The sequence below is a fragment of the Macrobrachium rosenbergii genome, chromosome 10 (genome assembly GCF_040412425.1).
Source record: "Macrobrachium rosenbergii isolate ZJJX-2024 chromosome 10, ASM4041242v1, whole genome shotgun sequence".
In the NCBI taxonomy this organism is placed as follows: Eukaryota; Metazoa; Arthropoda; class Malacostraca; order Decapoda; family Palaemonidae; genus Macrobrachium; species Macrobrachium rosenbergii.
Window position 1 is genome coordinate 27,141,039 of NC_089750.1, and position 18,611 is coordinate 27,159,649.

Below are 18,611 nucleotides of genomic sequence, written 5' to 3' on the forward strand. Positions count from 1 at the left end.
TATACAAGTTTATACATATCTAGAAAAATAAAGTAGCTATCACTGCAAATAAACAGGAAATCAATATGGGAAAAGGCAAGACAGACAAATTACGCAGTAACTTTTTTCTAATTAAAAGATAGCCTTACTTTGCTAGCGTTCCACTCAATTACTGAACAGTAATGTCTTTTTATACATCGTTGCATTATGTTTACTGATGAGCTCGGAAATTACATTGAGAGAAACCGATGCAATTTTTTTATATAATCACATAGGATGGATGCGAAAGTATGAGATTTCTTATATTAATTAAGTATATGTAAGTCTTTCTCCTCTAGATCGAGAACGGGATATGCTGTATATCAGGTCCACAATAATATTCAACCTGTGTTCATCGTTAAGAACTCTAGGGGAACAACTACAGGAGCCAAGATTTGAAACAGCTAAAAGTAGAGCAGGTGAGGTAGCGGTAGCTAGGGCGATGGAACATAGACGAAGTTTACATTTCAAATTCATGAGAGCCATAGACCAATCAGATTGGGATTATTCTACCAATAAGGTTAACAATCTTTCTACAGTAACGCTAGACAGGGAACAATTAGAAGTTCTAAACCTAGGTGTGGGCTTCTGCGCGGGAACAGATAGATCGGACGTCTTAGACGCTATTAGTAGCATTAACTTGTTCAACTTTAAATATCCTGACTTCTCCCTTGATTTTTTGAAAGGTGTTGTCCTTAATGATAGCATAAACAAGACGATTGATAATATTTTACCCAAGAGACATCAACTCGCCTTGCTGTCCCTTAAGAGAAATAGAAACATCAGAATTATGAGAGCAGATAAAGGAGGAGCCACAATAATAATGAATACTAGCACTTATCTAGAGAAAGCATATCACACTTTTGAACGACACAAACTTATTTTGAACCTCCCATTGCACTAAAATACAACAAGAGTTCAATAGAAAAATTAGAAAATAGCTAACTCTCTCACTAGCGGATCCAGAAAAATTTTTGCCACCAATTTTCTTAAAATACACACACAAGAGTTCAATGTGTATAAAATTAGAAATTAAAATGGACAGCAAACTATTCTGTGATGATCCTGATCGTTAAGAGTATGGTTATAAATATTTTTTCTCAAAGTGTTATTATTTCTGTAGTAATTTTTTTCCAATTTTTGTATCTCTAGTTTGTTATTATGATCTAAATCTTCAATATTATTATTTTGTAAATTTTCAAAGACGTGCCCAGCATCGATCCGCTAATGAACTCTCTTTTGATCCTGACATTGTTCTAAAATATCGTCAAAACTCAGCACTGTGTTTTTATGGTGTCCCTAAGGTACACAAACTCGACTGTCCATTAAGACCCATTATAGCTACATGTGATTCCCCACAGAGTAATTTGGCGATATGGTTATCCCAGACTTTAAACCAGTTCCTAGGAAAGTTCTGTAATGCACGCCTACAGCATTCTTACCAATTTATACGAGTCTGGGATGGGTTGATGGCATTATGGTAAGTTTAGACGTTACGGCACTTTTCACAAACGTTCCCTTAATTTATGTAATCTCTAAGCTCCAGGAAGAATACGAACAACTAGGTAATGTAGAATTCCCCGTACCCACTGACCAATTCTTTGCATTAATAAGACTATGCGTATCTTTCACGGTGTTTCAATTCAATAATCAAGGATTTGCGCAAAAAGAAGGGGTCGCTATGGTCTCCGCTCTACCCCCAGTTTTAGCCAATGTTTGTATGGAGTTCGTAGAGAGAGATATTCTCAACAGATGTGATAGGGAAACCACGCCTCTCTTGTGGGTCAGATATGTCGATGACAATTTTGCAATCATCAGAGGGACAGAAAGAAATTTAACTAAATTAGTAGAAATAGCAAATGACATCCTACCATCAATAAAATTTACCGTGGAAATAGAAACTGACTCCAAGTTGCCTTTCTTAGACGTATTAATCTTCAGAGATTCGAGTAGACGAAAGTTTAAATTCACAGTATGTAGGAAGACAACCAACTCTGAAAGTTATATACATTTTTATTCTTTTCATAATAATAATATCAAAAGTAATGTGAACTTCGCATTACGAGCCTTCAAGATTTGTGATCCATAATATATTAGTGACGAAATACATCACATTAAGGCAACTTTCAGAAGCCTTAGGTAACCCCCAACTTCACTGAAAAGGCTATCTCACGTGCCCGGAAGACTTATTATTGCCCTAGAGATAATATCATTAGAAGAAAACCGAATAGATTTTTAACCTCACCTTTTAACCCTAACATAGATAACATAAGGTAATATGTAAATAATACCCAGGATAATATTAAAATTGTTTTCAAATATACTAACACGATAAGAAATAACCTAATAAGAAACAACAACAATCATAATAACCCCATAGTACCAGGAGTATACGAAATACCATGTAAAGACTGCAAAGGTTAGTATTTCGGAGAAAGCGGTAGAGGGTCAGAACACGTTTAGAGGAACATAGACGGGCTTTCTCATTACATTCTCAAAATAGTGCAACAGTTACACACGCATTCAATGACGATCATAGAACAGATTGGAATAGAGCCAACATCATTCACAAAAGTAACAACGTCAACATAAGAAGATTAGTCGAGGGCGCCGCCATAAACATAGGAGAATCATTTAAGGGAAACAAGTCGTTCGTTAACGAGGACCCGCTAGTTAACTTTCATGTAATCAAAACATTTATTAAAGGTTTTAATGTTAGGACAGGCTCCGTCTTTCCTTCGTCTGATGCTGCCGTTATCCCTGACATCACCCCGCAGACACCTTATAACAGCCGGGATTCCGAGGATGTCACCGCTAACAATGAATTACATGCAGAACAACAACAACAGGTGAGGAGATCAAGAAGGATAGCCACGCGGAATATAAGAAGAGGAGAAGCAATCACCTAGTTGGATAGTTGACCGTCCTGTTTGTCGCCTCGTCCGTTGAAAAACATCGTTAAGGTCGTCCACTGGTTCCACACTTAAAACTGGAGCTAACATATTTACTTATTGTGTCAATAATTTTTAGTTAGACTGAAGATGAACCCAGGACAGGGTTCGAAAGCTTTTGTAACTTTTTTATAAAATCAAGAAGAATACCATTGAATATTACTGTGGACCTGATATACAGCAATGAAGTATATCACACAAATATCTTGTGTACAATTATGTAGTAAATATTCTGTTATTCAAACATCTAAATCTTAAACCAAATACATAGAAAAGATATTTTAGTTGAGTTGACAAAGAAATATACAAAATGAAACGCACATACACGTGAAAGACTACAGCGTGTTTGTTTTAAACACGTAGGTAATAAACATGCCATGAAGGTACTGATGAGAGTAATTAAAAGTGAGTCAGTTCAAATTTTGAATCATGTAAACACCACACAAACCAGTAGTTCAGGTAAGAGAGCAATTGACGTAACTAGTTCAATTAATGCTGGAGGAACAATTCCAATAAAGACATATAGGAAACCTACAAGTACACAGGGTCTGCAGCACATCATAGCAAAGATATCTATCTCCTGTGATACGTATCAACCAGTAATTGCAAAATATGCTCACCAGTTAGATACCTTATGGTTATGTTGAAGTGTCTTGAATACCGACAAATCTGGCTGGAATGGCTACATGTAGACAGCAATGAAAGGTGGTAACTTTGAAACTACTCATCTTCTTGCACTTCCTGTCATCAATTTGGACCCAGGGAATCTTTCAACTATATACACAGCACTTCTGCATGCTGTTGAGGGCACTAAGTCCCACAAACAAACTCACTGTGTGGTTCCTTTTGACCAACCCCCCTGTATGGAAGCAATTGAAATAGTTGCTTCCAGTGATGAAGATAGCCCCTTGTCAAAGGTAGTTGTACGTTCGGGTGGATTCCATCTCGTCGTGTCCTTTATGGGAGCAGTAGGCACCTTAATGCATGGAAGTGGAGTGGAAGAATTATGGACAACAATATATGTTGTAAATTCTGTGAAGAACATGCTATCTGGTCATGCATACTACCGTGCCCTTGTAAAGTCCCCACTAAATGGGTTTTCTGTGAAGAACCTCCCATTTTCTACGATGCCTTTTCGCCTGACCTTAGGTCAGGGTAATCAGCCCTATTTGTACTATGTAACTGTACATTCATTACCTATCCATTTTTGCCCTTGTATATTGTGTATGTGTCAGAATATCTTTGTGTTTAATTGACTATTTTTATTTGTCACGTTATTTGTATGTACCTGTCTTGTTTTGCATAGTGAATAATTGACCTCAGGTCACTTGTATGTCTTTGTATGTCTTTATACTGACGTCTGCTTGCCGCTTTATAAGTGGGCTGCTTTCTCAATAAACTAGCAGTACTCGTCTACCTGCTCTTTCTTTTGCACCCTCCCACAGTGGTGACCCCCGGAGTGGTTCCCGGAGCCATTAACGGACCTAAACGGCGACTCAGTCTTGGCCCCATGAACCACCCCACGCCCCTAACGGACTAACTGGCATTACCGACCCTCGTTGGCAAATCACCAGCGTCATTAGCCGACACACACAGCACACTCCCAAGCATGTATTGACGCGAATGTTAATTCACACTCCAAGTGAGAGCGCGGAAATGAGCATGGACGCGGACATTCCCTCCCACATACAAATAACCGCAAACTTCTCCTGGGCCAGAGATACAAGTGGAACTTCATCATCGCAGACGTGAGGATCCCACTCCTGGGTGCAGACTTCCTGGCCCACTTCGGACTGGCAGTCGACGTCGGCCGCAAACGCCTGCTTGACACCAAGTCCTGCCAGTCCCTGCCCCTGGCACCGGGCCCCAGCGCGCCCACAGTATGTTCCGTCACTCCCCACCAGTACTCCTCCCTCCTGAAGGAATTCCCTGAGGTGTTCAGGCCTGAACTTCATCAGGTGCCTGGAGCCCCCACCAAGCATGGAATTTACCACCACATCAAGACGAGGGGTCCCCACAACGCACGCAAAGCTCCGGATGCTTCCCCCTCAGCGCCTTCATGAGGCCAAGAATGCTTTCGCCAAAATGGAGTGTATGGGCATATGCAGAAAGGGCCCCAGCCTGTGGGCCTCTCCCCTTCACATGGTGCAGAAACCGGATGGCTCCTGGAGACCCAGCGGCAACTACAGGCGGTTCAACCTCGCTACAGAACCAGATCACTACCTCCTCCCAAACATGCAAGACCTCACGGCCTCTTCCCAAGGGGCCAAAATATTTTCAAAATTAGATCTGTTAAAGTCCTATTTTCAGGTACCAGCGGCTCCAGAAGACATTCCCAAAACCGCCATCATCACGCCCTTCGGGTCCTACATCTTCGCCTTCTCCACCTTCGGCCTGAGGAACGCAGGGGCGACTTTCCAGATACTGGGGGACAGCATCCTGGGGGACCTGAACTTCTGCGTCTGCTACGTCAATGACATCCTAATTTTTTCCAGGTCCCACAAAGAACACCTGTGGCACATCCGGAGGGTCCTGCAGTGCCTGCAGGAGAACAGCCTTATCATCAGGTTTGACAAGTGCACCTTCAGCATCGAAAGAGTCGACTTCCTTGGCCACGAGATATCCCTGGGAGGTGTCCACCCACTTGCATCGAAGGTTGATGCCGTCGTCCGATTCCCCACCCCTACCTCTGTCAAGGGCGTACAAGAATTCCTCGGGATGGTCAACTACTACAAGAGGTTCATCCCCGGGGTCGCGCACACCATGGCCCCCTTACGGAGATCCTGAAGGGCCATCCGAAGTCCTTAGTGTGGGGCCCCAACCAGCAGTAGGCCTTCTCCCTGATGAAGGCTGCCCTTGCCAAGGCAACAGTCTTGGCCCACCAGGACCCCAACTCCCCCCTCCAGCTAACAACGGATGCCAGCAACGTCGCCTGTGGGGCCGTCCTGGAGCAGGTCGTCAACGGAGCCACTCAACCCATCGCCTTCTTCAGCAGGAAGTTCAGCCCTACCGAGTCCCGCTACAGCACCTTCGACAGGGAACTCTTCATGATGTACTAGGTGGTACACCACTTCAAGTTCCTCCTGGAGGGTACGCCCTTCACAGTTTGGATGGACCACCAGCTGCTGGTCCACACCTTCACAAAGCTGGGTGATGCATGGTCCTCCAGGCAGCAGCGGTACCTCACGGCCATCACGGAGTTCACCTGCACCATCAAATACCTCCCCGGCAGGAAGAACCCTGTAGCGGACGCCCTCTCAGGAATCGAAATTACCGCGGTGCAGCCTCCCCAGTTATACACCTGATATTTGTCAATATCAACAATGACAAATGGACTTAAAGTTTGCAGAGACATTGTTGCGGTGAACTCTCAACAGTTATTCAACAGAATTAAATGTGTGCTGAAAGATGATGATCAACTAGCCATTTACATGACCTACGAGCTGGCCCTTAAGCCTCCTTCACTGTTTGATGACATCTCAATGTGGAAAAGAAACAAATCAGTATTAGCAACTATGCTGGAATCTGTGGACCTTGGGAAGGATTAGTTGCAGATGAATATGGGTATGTTGTGGACGGAGGTCACCTTAACAAAGTTGTGTGGCCAAGGCCAGCTATGCACCGGAATGTTTTTCAAGCCTACACAGATTATGTTCTCAAACATTACGGCAAAGATACAACTGTTGTATTTGATGGCTACCCAGAAGAACCAACAATCAAATCTGATGAGCAAAAACGTAGAGCATCTAAACATTGTTCTATAGAAGTTGCATTGGAAGAAGTTTACTCAACCTTACCACAAGCAGATTTCATTTTCAATAAGTATAACAAGACATACCTGATGAATAAGCTTAAGGAACACCTCCATTCTGCTGGTATAACTGTTATAGTTGCTAATGATGATGTAGATATACCAATTGTTCAAACTTCTTGCTCTTTAGAAGATACAAGACATAAAGTTGCAGTAGTTGGTGATGACACAGACTTACTTGTACTTCTTGTATCCCTTTCTAATCCCTCCACGAAAATACTTTTCATTAAACCTGGTAAAGCTCACAATCCCAACCAGGCATATGATATTGGCAAACTTCAAGATAATCTGGGACACATTTGTCAACATTTATTGTTCCTCCATGCAGTCACAGGCTGTGACACAACATAACTATGTATGGGAAGGGGAGACAGAAGTCATTTAATGTCTTGAAGAATAGGCAAGACATGTGTGACAGTTTCTGTATTTAATAACTCAGCAGCATCTAAAGATGAAGTGGCCAAAGCTGGCGAAGCTTTCCTCCTTTCTGTGTATGGGGCAGTGAAAGCTGACAGATGTCAAACCTTGGATAAGTATCGCTTTTATGAATACAAGAGAACAGTAGTATAAATGCCAGTCAAATCTGTGTTTCATCTCTCTACATTGCCACCAATAAGTGATGCAGCTCGCTTGCACTCTTTTAGGGTGTTCTTGCAAGTACAAAATTGGCATGGCAACCATCTCTCACCAGTCGAATGAGGATGGGAGTCTTACAGAACTGAACTGAAACTGTAAGGGCGTCAATCGCCTCTCCATTCTTGTGTATTGTTCCTCATATGTACATTAATCAGTTTATATATGTTGCTAGTTATTATTTCAGATTCTTTATGTATCTCATATATATCTGCCTTTTACATGGTCTGTAATGCATTATATGTCTTCTTATGTCTGCTAACAAACACAATTTCTGTATGGACGTAGCGGGGGCTCAGGTCGCCTGCTACCTTTCCGTCTGCTTTCCTCATTATAAACACCTGACGAGAATAATAAAGAATCAGTCTTTCACTTTTGACATGTCTTGAACCTCACACTGGTGACCCCGGAGTGACAGGTAGCACAGTTTTGGCCCAGCCATTAACGGACTAAAAATGGCCGCAGCCTACCATCAGAGAGCCTTTAGCGGACTAATTACGGAGTCAAAGTTTAGGCCTCTGATAGCTTCCTCCCTGGTGAAAACCATGCCATTAACGGACTAAATACGGCGTACCCAAAAAGGGTACGTTTTGGCACATTGTTCAACCACTCGAACAATCACCATTAACTGGCTCAATACGGCACATTTCCCCGCATTTTGGTGAGTGAGTAGTAAAAATGTTGGAAGCTGAACTTCAATGCGAACTCGCAAGCATCGTCTGTACGCCATGCTCGCCAACAAAGCCAAACGCTGTCAAACTTCCTCTGTTTTCACAGCAGAACACGGCATCATGGTTCCTTTGTGCAGATGCACACTTTCGCGCGGCACGCATCTCAGACGATGCTGTCAAATCCGACGTCACCATGACAGCGCTCCCGGAAGAGGTGTTTAACAGAATCTCCCCTGGCTTGACGCGCAACCAGACAAGGTCACATACGTAGCCTTGAAGGATAAACTCATCCAAACTTACTCCATGCCCGTGACTGAGAGAGCGCAGTGCACAATCGACTTATTATCCCAGCCCCTCGGAGAAGCATCACCCAGGGAGGCCTGGGACGAACTACGGGGGTTGCTAACACTGCCAGGCTGCGACGAAAATGGGAGGAAGAGGAAGGTAGACTTAACAAGAGCGATCGTCCTTCGGCGCCTCACACAGGAAGTTAGGTGCCAGATAAAAGACTCAGACACCCTTGACATGGATGCCTTAGTCGACATCAGCCAGAAACTACATGAGGCCACCAAGGCCTTGAAACACGCCACCACCCTCGCAGCCGCCGCCCTGGGAGCCTGCAGCCTGATGGAGGAGAACGATGACAGCGAGAGAGACATCAACACCATTTACAGGAAGAAGACACCATTCAGGGAACACAGGACATGGTCAAACCCGTTGTGGTGCATCTTCCAAAGAATATTCGGCACCAACGCCAGGAACTACAGACCTCCCTGTTCCTTTACAAAAAAATGACAAAAGCGGCCACAAGTAACAGCAGTGGCCGTGAAATCCAACTCCCCCTGACCAGCAGGCTTCTTCATTGGGGACGAAATTTCGAAACAGCGGCTGCTGGTAGATACGGGGACAATGCAATTGGTCTTCCCACCATCCGAGGAAAATTTAGAAAAGATACCTGACTCAACACCCGCCCTCATAGCAGCAAACAGAACTCCCATCCGCACATATGGCACGACAACCTGGACTATTTCAATTCTGGGCTGCAGATACCACTGGCCCTTTGTCATTGCGTAGATCAAGTTCTCCCTGCTGGGCACAGACTTCCTAGGGCACCACGGACTTCTGGTCGACGTCGGAAGACAACGCCTCCTCGACACAGGAACCTGCCACTCCCATCAGCTCTCCACCAGACCTGGAATGCCCGCCATCTGCTCCACAGCCCCCAATGGCTACACGTCCCTCCTACAGGAGTTCCCGGACGTATTCAAATCAGAGCTACGCCAGTCACCAGGGCCTTCAGCAAAGCACGGCATCTTCCATCATATCACCACGACGGGCCCATTGACTCATGCCAAGTTCCGACAACTGTCCCCCCAAAAGTTACAAGACGCCAAACGGGCCTTCGCAGAGATGGAATGGGTGAGTGTCTGTAAAAAAGCATCAAGTCCTTGGGCATCTCCCCTCCACATGGTAAAGAAGTCCGATGGTTCATGGAGGCCCTGCAGTGACTATTGGCGCTTGAATTTACTGACAACTCCAGACCACTCCTCCTCCCTAACGGGCAAGACCTGATGGGCGCTCTCCACGGAGCGAAGATTTTCTCCAAGATGGACCTGCTGAAGTCATACTTCCAAGTCCTTGTGCATCCCAACACATCCCAAAAAACCGCCATCATCACACCCTTCGGGACTGATGCATTTTCCTATTCCACCTTCGGTCTCAGGAACACAGGTGCCACATTCCAGCACCTGATGGACACCATCTTGGGGGATCTGCCTTTCTGCATCTGCTACATCGACAACATTCTCATCTTCTCCAAGTCCCCAGTCCCCAGAGGAACACCTTCACCACGTCCGCGCCATCCTGAAACGTCAGCAGGACAGCGGACTAGTTGTCAGGTTCGACAAATGCATTTTCGGGAAAGAAAAAGTAGTCTTCCTCGGGCACAAGATTTCCCCAGCAGGAGTGTGCCCCACGGACTCTAAAGTAAAAGCTATAGAGAATTTCCCGAAACCACAAACCATCAAGGCCCTTCAGGAGTTTCTTGGGATGATGAACTACTACCGACATTTCATCCCAGACATCGCCTGCACTATGTATCCCCTGACATCAATCCTGAAGGGCAAGCCAAAAATACTGACCTGGGAGGCTCCGCAGCAGGAGGCATTCATAGAAACAAAGAGAGCCCTCGCCAATGCCACTACCTTGACTCACCACAACCCCGCAGCCACCCTCAGACTGACAAAGGACACCAGCAACATCGCGTGCGGCGCAGTACTCGAGCAACTAGTGAACGGCACCCCCCAACCCTTGGCCTTCTTCAGCCACAAGTTTTTGCCAGCAGAGACCCACTACAGCACCTTCAACAGGGAGCTGCTGGCTACCTACCAGGCCATGAGACACTTCAAGTACCTGCTGGAGGGGACCAAATTCACAATCCTAACAGATCACAAACCCTTGGTGCACGCATTTGCAAAGCCAGGAGACGCGTGGTCTCCAAGGCAACAGCGACACCTGACTGCCATCTCTGAATTCAGGTGCACCATCAACTACGTCCCTGGCAGGAAGAACCCAGTAGCTGACCCTCTGTCGAGAGTAGAAATCAATTCCCTTCACCTCGGCATTGACTACATAGACCTGGCAAAAGAACAAGCAGCAGACCCAGAGACAGCAGACTACAGAACGTCAGTGACGGCTCTTAAGTGGGAAGACGTGCTCTTAGGAAACTCGAACACAACTCTCCTCTGCAACACCAGCACAGGCCGCCCCCGCCCCCTAGTACCCGCCTCAAGGATGAAGCAGGCATTCGACATAGTCCACAGTCTCTCCCATCCATCAGGGCACACAACGGCGTGCCTCATGACTGACAAGTTTGTCTGGCATAGCATCAACAAGGACATCCGACAGTGGGCAAGGAGCTGCATCCCATGCCAGACGTGCAAAACATCCTGGCACACAGAATCCGGGGTCAGCGACTTTCCCCAGCCTCGTCGGTGCTTTGGCCACATCCGCATCAACGTCGTCGGGCCTCTTCCGCAATCAGGAGGAGCCAGATACCTCCTGACGATCATAGACCGCTCCACCCACTGGCCCGAGGCAACCCCCATGGAGGAGGCATCAACAGCGTCATGCGCGGAGGCCCTCCTCTCCAGTTGGATCAGACGTTTCGGAGTGCATCACTACAGACAGGGGTCCAGCCCTCCTCTCAGAGCTCTGGGTCTCCTTGGCATGCCTGATGGGTACAACACTACACAGCACAACAGCCTACATAACAACCCCGCAGCGAACGGCACGGTCGAGAGGGTGCACCGCTCTCTTAAGGCAGCTCTCATGGCACGTTGCACTGACGAGAGGTGGAAGGAACAGCTGCCCTGGGTCCTGCTGGGTCTCCGCACCGCACTGAAAGCAAATGACGACGCCTCCCCTGCTGAGAAAGTGTACAGGGAGACACTGGCCATTCCCGGAGAATTCTTCCCGCCGTCGGCCGACAGCGCCAACACCCCCTTCCCGAGGTTGAGGGAACTCGCACAGAAGTTCGCTCCCTGCCATAAGACCTTCACCGACAGAACCACCACCTACAGCCCACCCGCCTTAGACTCCTGCGCCTACGTCTTCATCAGGGTGGACGCCCATCGGCCGCCCTTAACCAGGCCCTACAGGGGGCCCCACCAAGTCATCAGGCAAGCCACCAAGGCATACCTCCTTGACATCCACGGGCGTGAAGACTGGGTCGTCATCGACAGACTGAAGCCGGCATTCCTGTTGGACAGCGAAGAATGCGAGGAAGCAGGCAGGCGCCCCAGAGTTCCCCCTCAGTACCTCCCCACAGACACATCCGCCCCCCAACCAAAGGGTCTGGGGCAGCCCAGGGGACACATCCAGCCAACCCCAGATGTCGGTTCCACCCCTCGCCCACAGTTCTCCAGGGGTAGGGGCCCACTCCAACTACCTCAGCGATTGCGTGATTAATGTTGTCTCATCCAATAATTGCTTCTCTAATTATTATCTTGGGGGGGAAGTATTTGTAAGAGCGTCAATCGCCATTCTTGTGTTTCGCTCTTCATATGTACATTAATCACGTCATATATGTTACTTGTTATTATTTCAGATTCTTTATGTATCTCATTGTATGCATCACTGTACGGCCTTTCCGCTGATATATACATCTGCCTTTTACATGTTCTGTAACGCATTATATATGTCTTCTTATGCCTGTTAACAAACAATTTCTGTATGGACGCAGCGGGGGGCCTCAGGTCGCCCGCTACCTTTCCGTCCACTTTCCGAATTATAAACAGCTGTCGAGAATAATAAAGAATCAGTCTTTCACTTCTGGCATATCTTGAACCTCACAAAACCAATACCTTCCATTAATCCTCCAGCTGTAATTGCCGCAAAGGCTGTCGCCATCAATGTAAGAGGGCTGGTTTATTGTGTTCATCCATGTGTGGCCAGTGCCTTGGAGTTAGATGTAAAAATTCACAACTATTTGAGGAAGAAGATGAATTGGATAGTGAGATGATATAAAATTTCTTTTGAAGCAAGCATGTACGCTCAGTTTGTGTGGTATTTACATATGATTCAAAATTTGAATTGATTCAATTTTAATTACTCTCATTAGTACCTTCATGGCATGTTTATTGCCTGTGTATTTAAAACAAACATGCTGTAGTCCTTCATGAGTATGTACTTTTCATTTTGTATATTTCTTTGTTAACTCAACTGAAATATTTTTTCTATCTATTTAGTTTAAGATTTAGATGTTTGAATAACAGAATATTTACTACATAATTATATACAAGATATTTGTGTGATATACTTCATTAATACAAGAAATCTCATACTTTCGCATGCATCCTATGTGATTATAGAAAAAAAATTGCACCGGTTTCTCTCACTTGTAATTTCCGAGCTCATCAGTAAACATAATGCAACGATGTATAAAAAGACATTACTGTTCAGTAATTGAGTGGAACGCTAGCAAAGTAAGGCTATCTTTTAATTAGAAAAAAGTTACTGCGTAACTTGTCTGTCTTGCCATTTCTCATATTGATTTGCTGTTTATTTACAGTGATAGCTACTTTATTTTTCTAGATATGTATAAACTTGTGTATACATTTGAAAAGAAGATGAATTTTTCTATAACTTTTGTCTTGAAACATTTTGTCATACAGACCACCTAGGGTCGATCAGAATATATGTTTATCACCATAATTGTAAATTGTATATTAATGTCTTTCTAAACAATCATGTTTATATATAAGTAACGAATTATTTATGTTATGTGTCAGACATTATTGGTCACTATGTTTTCTGTATGAACCTGTCCTGTTTTTTTAAAGAATCAGTTTGACCTCAGGTCACCTGTAAATATTTGTACCCGCAGTCTCTGCAAAGTACGCAGACGTCCGCTCCCGCTTTATAAGCAGCTCGCTTCATCAATAAACTATTACGGGCTGCTCTAGGAGCAAGAGCTGTGCTGGCACAAGGCCAGCTAAATCTGAAACAACAAATCAATAAACTAGCAGTACTTGTCTTTCTGCTCTTTATTTTGCACCTCTCTCACAAGCTTTTGAATATTTGTCGACGAAACGGCTGAATGTCTGTGTAGATTATAAACACCAGTTCTCTAGTTTACAGTCTGGATTTTCCAAGGGCCTGGTTACATGTGATGCACTTTTAATTTCCTGCGTTGTATAGGATTCACTTGATTCTGACCATCAAGTTCATGAGACTGGTCTTGTAAGAGGTGCAAGAAAACGAGCAGGTAAAAGAGAACTGCTAATTTATTCATGAACCAGGTGGTTTATATAGCGGCAGACTGGCGTCGCACTGCGAAATACAATGGGAGCCTCAGTGACCTGAGGTCGATAATAAATAACAATAAATACAGCGAACAAGTACACTTTACAATGTGAAAATAGACAGAAGTGAAACTGGATACAATCTTGATGCCTGTGAAAGAAGAAATAAACGATACACAATTGATAACAGGTAAACAAATATATACATAGTTTAAATGACTGAATTTACGTGACCTGGCACGTTAGGTATGACTAATTGTAGAGGCAAAGAAAATGGGACGTCACCACAGAAAACTTGCTCAGCAGAGACTTTACAAATGACTTTACAAATACCCCAAGATGTGGGAACGTCTGATTAGTCGGCGTATCTGCTGGGGCACTGAAGGGTGCCACGGCTGCGTGAGGACATCGGGGGAATGCCCTTTGTGTGGGGGTGCCTGACTGCAGGTGTGGGTGGGCTTTTTCGGGGGCAGCCGCGTGCCCGCCCCTTACAAGGGCCCAGCTGTGGCGAAGGCTGACCAGGCGGAGGGTGCGATGCAGTGACATCTGTGTCCTTCTCCAGGAGGGCGGGCTTGACCCGGTCTATTAACACCCAATCGTTCCTCCCGTGAAGTGCGAGCAGGAATGCCTTGTTGTTCCGCTCCAGCATGCGAAAGGGCTCCCTTTAGGGCCTGGTCAGTGGCGGGCGGACGGCGTGAAGGTGGCCAACCTGTCAGTATATGTCCACTTGCAGGGGCGAACTTGCCAACTGTGTCGCGAAGCCTCTGGAGCGATGGGTTGTGGCGATCCTCTGTCACAAGGTCACCGGGAACACGAGGGACTCGCCATAGGTTTTCTCAGCCGCGGACAGGGCTCTGTCGGCCCTGGGGGCGGTTCTCAACCCGAGGAGGACCCACGGCAGCTGGTACTTCCACTCCTCGGCGGTGCAGCGGGCCATAAGGGACCCCTTCAGGGACCTGTGAAACCACTCGACCAAGCTATTGGCCGCTGGTTTGTAAGTTGTGGTGGTGTGATGCATTGTCCCCAGCAGCCGAGCCAGGGCGGACCACAATTCGGACAGGAAGGCGGGACCCCTGTATGTTGTGATGTGGTTTGGGACGCTGAAGCGGCTGATCCAGCTGGAGAGCAGGGTCTCGGCACATGTGCTGGCGGTAGCTTCTTGCATTGGCATGGCTTTGGGCCACCACATTGAGCGGTCTACTACCGTCAGGAGGTATCTGGACCAGCCTGATGGGGGAAGGGGCTTGACGACGTCGATGTGAATGTGGCCGAAGCATCACTCTGGCTGCGGGAACTCGCCTATCCCGGACTCGGTGTGACGTCCCACCTTGCTGGTTTGGCGCTGCAGGCACTGCCTCGCCCAGGTCCTCGCGTCCTTCTGCACACCGTGCCAGACGAACTCCCCTGACAGCAGCTTGGCCGTCGTCCTGTCGGAGGGGTGTGAGAGGCCGTGGATGACGTCGAATACCTGGCAGCGGCGGGAGGCTGGCACCAGGGGGCTGGGCTGGCCAGTACTGACGTTGCAGCGGAGACTTGGGTCCCCGGCAGCGAGGGGCACGTCCCGCCACTTCAGGGACGTGATGGCGGTGCGGTAGGCTGGGGTCTCTGGGTCGGTGGCCTGTTCCCTGGCGAGGTCTTCATAGTTGATCCCGAGCTGCACCGCGTTTAGCTTGACTCTGGAGAGGGCGTCTGCCACAGGGTTCTTCCTGCCGGGGAGGTACTTGATGAAGCAGGTGAACTTGGTGATGGCCGAGAGATGCCGCTGCTGCCTGGAAGACCATGCGCCCCCCTGCATGATGAAGGCGTGTATCAGCGGCTGGTGGTCCGTGTAGATTGTGAAGGGCGTACCCTCCAGGAGAAACTTGAAGTGTAGGACTGCACGGTACACTACGCAGGGTCCCTTGTCAAAGGTGCTGTAGCAGGCCTCTGTGGGGATGAACTTCTTGCTGAAGAAGGCGATGGGCTTTGGGGGGGGGCCGTCGATGACCTCCTCCAAGACAGCACCACAGGCGACGTTGCTGGCGTCCGTCGTCAGCTGGAGGGGGGCGTTGGGACCCTGGTGGGCCAAGGCAGTTGCCTCAGCGAGAGCGGCCTTCATCAGGGAGAAGGCCTGCTGCTGGCTGGGTCCCCACAACAAGGACTTTGGTTGACCTTTCAGAGTTTCCGTCAGGGGGGCCGTGATGTGCGCGATCCCGGGGATGAACCTCCTGTAGTAGTTCACCATCCAGAGGAACTCCTGGACGGCCTTGACGGAGGTGGGGACAGGGAAGCTGGTGACAGCTGCGACTTTGGATGTGAGTGGGCGGACACCATCCGGGGATATCTCGTGGCCCAGGAAGTCGGCTTTTTGGACGCCGAAGGTGCACTTGTCGAAATGTACGACAAGGCCGTTCTGTAGGCGGTGCAGGACTGCCCGGATGTGTTTCTGGTGCTCCCTGTGGGACCTGGAAAATATAAGGATATCATCTATGTAGCAGACGCAGAACTTCAGGTCCCTGAGGATGCTGTCCATGAGCCGCTGGAAAGCCGTCCCGGCGTTCCTCAGGCCGAAGGTGGAGAAGGCGAACACGTAGGACCTGAAAGGCATGATGATGGTGGTCTTTGGTATGTCCTCTGGTGCAACTGGTACCTGAAAACAGGATTTCAAGAGATCCAACTTAGTGAATATTTTGGCCCCGTGGAAGAAAGCCGTGAGGTCCTGCATGTTCGGCAGGGGGTAATGATCACGTTCCGTTGCGAGGTTAAGCCACCTGTAGTCACCGCAGGGTCTCCAGGAGCCATCTGGTTTCTGCACCATGTGGAGGGGGGAAGCCCACAGGCTGGAGGCCTTCTTGCAGATTCCCATCCGCTCCATTTCAGCGAATGTGTTTTTGGCCTCCTGGAGGTGCCGCGGGGGAAGCCTCCGTAACCTCGCGTGTGCAGGGGGGCCCTTTGTCTTTATGTGATGCCAGATGCCATGTTTGGCTGGGGCCCCGGGGACTTGGCGGAGCTCGGGCCTGAAAACGTCCGGGAACTCTGTCAGCAGCTGTGAGTACTGGTAGGGGGCAGCGGAGCAGATGGTGGGCGCCTTGGGTCCCGTTGCCAACAGGAGGGACTGGCTGGAGTCGGTGTCAAGGAGGCGCTTCTGACCGACGTCGACTGCCAGCCCCAAGTGGGCAAGGAAATCCGCACCCAGGAGCGGGGTCCTTACGCCCGCGACGACGAAGTCCCAGGAATATCTCCGGCCAAGGATGGAGATCAACAGGGGCCTGGTGCCATAGGAGAGGATGGGGGATCCGTTGGCAGCCGTTAGGAAGGCAGCTGGGTCCGGTTCTTTCTGGAGGTCCTCTCTGGATGCCGGGAAGATTGATCTCAGCATCATCCTGCCGAGACAATGTCATGGACGTAGAAGCCTACTGGTTCTGGGCCCCTGGGTTCTTCTGCTGCCATGGCGGCCTGTCCTGCTGACCACCACATCCCCCGTTTTTTGAACGGGCGAATGAACAAGGCGGCAGGCAGTCCCAGGCGTCCTTGCCAAACCGCCTGTGGTAGTGGCAAAGCCCTGGGGAATTCCACCTGTTGTGAGGCGCTGGGCGCCTCCTGGTGACGACGTTGACCTCCTGCTCTGCGCCTTCCTCCTGCTGGATGGTGCTGACTGGTAGTGCGGGTGCTGGTACCCGCTTCACTGCCCTCACGGATTCCGTCAGGTTCTGTGCCATGTGGATCAGGTCGTCGAGGGGCATGGCATAGGGCTCGAGGATTTGTGTCCGGACCTCCGGGAGGAGCTGACGAAGGAGAAGCTCCCGCGACAGGCTTAATTCATTTTGTTTTCCGGTGCTGTCTGTGTCTGGGAGGGTGAGGAGGTCTTGTATCATGCCCCATGACTCCATGACTCTCTGATCCAGCTGCAGGCTGACGGCAAGGTCGAGGGCGCGGGCGACCAGCTCGGCGACTGGCAGGGAGCATGCCTCGAGTAGGGACTTCTTTAGGAGGTGGTAGTGAGGGGGCGTGCGGCGGACACCCACCGGACGAGCTTTCTGTAGATTTCCTCCGGCAGGGCGTTGAGTACTGTGTCCACCTGCAGCACCTCATTGTTGAGTTCCGCCAGCCTGAACTGGCTCTCGACCCTGTACAGCCATGCCAATGGATTTCCCTGCGCGAACGGCGGCAGTTTTATGGACAGGGCGACCCGTGATTGTCCTGCCAGGCAGGGCCGCGGGCAGGAGTGTGGAGGAACGTGAGAGCTTCGGCATGGGGGCGGGCGCAGGTGATATGGGAGGGAGGTAGACATCCGAATCCGTGAGGTTAGCGGTTAACCGAACGAGGGAAGGGATTTCCGCGTCCATGCTCGCTCTTTGCCCTCTTAACTAGAGTAGGGTACTCACGTCAAAACGCACTTGGAAGCGTGCCGTATGAGCCCGCTAATGACGCTGGTGATTTTGCCGACGAGAGTCAGCACACCCAAATGCTGGTTCAGCACCGTAATTAGTTCACTAAGGGCGTGAGTAAGTTCCTGAAGCCAAGACTGAGTCGCCGTATGGGTCCGCTAATGGCTTCAGGAACCACTTTGGGGTCACCACTGTAAGAGGTGCAAAAAAACGAGCAGGTAAAAGAGAACTGCTAATTTATTCATGATCCAGGCGGTTTATATAGCGGCAGACTGGCGTCGCGCCGCGGAATACAATGGAAGCTTCAGTGACCTGAGGTCGATAATAAATAACAATAAATACAGTGAACGAGTACA